The sequence below is a fragment of the Phoenix dactylifera genome, chromosome 2 (genome assembly GCF_051530095.1).
Source record: "Phoenix dactylifera cultivar Ajwa chromosome 2, Ajwa_hap1_PhDact_Kaust_v1.1, whole genome shotgun sequence".
In the NCBI taxonomy this organism is placed as follows: Eukaryota; Viridiplantae; Streptophyta; class Magnoliopsida; order Arecales; family Arecaceae; genus Phoenix; species Phoenix dactylifera.
In genome coordinates this window covers 13298367-13300355 of record NC_143191.1, presented here as the reverse complement: position 1 = coordinate 13300355, position 1989 = coordinate 13298367, and the positions used below count along the sequence as shown (strand labels likewise).

Sequence of the window (1989 nt, the reverse complement as noted above, 5' to 3'; positions counted from 1 at the left end):
GAGGAGATCTGATGGCGTCATACCATGACGGACGGGCTGTCTCGGATCCATGACATACAGAGGATGGCCGGGAACTGTGGCGCATTTAGGGCTTCACATGTGTATCAGGAGGCGAATACAACCGCTGACTAGATGGCCTCCTACGCGACGCATCACTCTGGAGGTTTTCTCTGGATGAATCAGGTGGACGTTCTCTACTTGCTCAGCTAACTTCTCTTTTTTGACTTTATTTGCTATACTTACATACGTGAGGTGCGATCCCAAAAAAAAAAAACAAAAAGTAGCCATGATGCATGGTGGGAGAGGTGTTTAGGGTCTAGTTATCAAATCATAAGCGAGAAATCATCAGCCAACGTGGTCGTGCCGGAGTGGTTATCGGGCATGACTAGAAATCATGTGGGCTTTGCCCGCGCAGGTTCGAATCCTGCCGACCACGTTTTTTCCTTCTAAACGTCTCACTTTTTCATTTTTATTATTTTAGTATTTTTTTAAAATATAATTTAGTTTCATATTTTATATTTTATTATTTTTATTTCATTTAATATTTTTTATTTGTGTAGATTCTTTTCAATTTTATTATTTTACTTTGATTTCATATTTTATATTTTATCTTATTTTTGTATCATCAATTTTCATTTCCATTTTTATTTTGTTCTCTTAGCATTTTGTTTCTCATTTTTCACTTATATTTTAAGATTTTCAACTTTAACTGCTAATTTATTTTATGCTGTGTATTCTTTTTTATTTGTAATTTTACTTTAGTTTGACAACCCACACACACACACATACATACATATGTACATACACACACACACACACCCATATATATATATAAACACATACATATATATGTATTTTTTTAATTATACTTTTGTTTCGTATTTTATATTTTATTATATTTTATTTTCTTTTAATGCTTGTAGATTCTTTTTTATTTTATAATTTTACTTTGATTTCATATTTTATATTTTATCTTATTTTTGTATTATCAATTTTCATTTCCATTTTCTATTTTGTTATCTTAGCATTTTGTTTATCATTTTTCATTTATATTTTTAAATTTTCAACTTTAACTGTTAATTTATTTTATTTTGTGTATTCTTTTTTATTTGTAATTTTACTTTACTTGGACAACTTTTACACACACACATAAACGCATACTCTTACATATATATCTTATCTCTATCTTCTATCTATTTATCTTTTCTTCTCCTTCTCTTCACATAATTGGAAAGTTGTTAGCTTTGGTCGCACGTGACCAACTCTCAAAAATGAAGCTGTGAATTTTATCGATGGATTTTAGAGAGCTCCGACCTTTTTCATTTTATTATTTTGTGTATATTATCTTTTTTATTTTTTGTGTTTTACTTAATTTTATGTTTAAATAGTTTTATTTTTATCATTATTTTTATTTTTTATTTTGATATTTTATTATTTTTGTATTTTATTGTGTTATTTATATGATTCATGATACATTTTTAGTATTGTGGTATTTTTTTTGAAAACATAGAAGGTGATGGATATATAACTTTGCATCTCTTATCTCTATCTTCTATTTATTTATTCTCTCTTCTTCTTCTCTATTATAATTTGAATGGTTAAGACCAGTCTCATATGACTAGGCCTCAAAAATGAAACCATGCATTTTCACCAATGCATTTTTACATAATAAAATCTTAAAAATTCATGTATTTTCATGGTATTAACGTCTCCTAGTAGGTATACTTTTATTATATTATGCATGTTGTCTATACTATTATAGTGATTTATCTAAAAGAGTGATCTTGTTCCATACTTTGTACTCTTTCTGCTGTATAACACCTAAAGTGTTCACCATGTCTTTCAACTTCTTTATTTTGGCACATATATGAATCCAACAAAGTCCAAACCATGCTCCAATTAGCTCCTTCTTGTTTTGTTTTCTTTCACGAGAAGATCATAGTCATACATTAAATGACAATGAGAAAAATACACACGAACTAATTAATT

General features: G+C 28.6%; 1 non-coding gene across 1 annotated transcript; it reads left to right on the top strand.

The window, feature by feature from the left end:
- The first annotated feature begins 354 nt into the window (after nucleotides 1–354).
- TRNAS-AGA (transfer RNA serine (anticodon AGA)) lies at nucleotides 355–436 on the top strand. Its single transcript has one exon. It is a non-coding gene; the product is annotated as a tRNA-Ser (tRNA).
- Nucleotides 437–1989: the final 1553 nt, after the last annotated feature.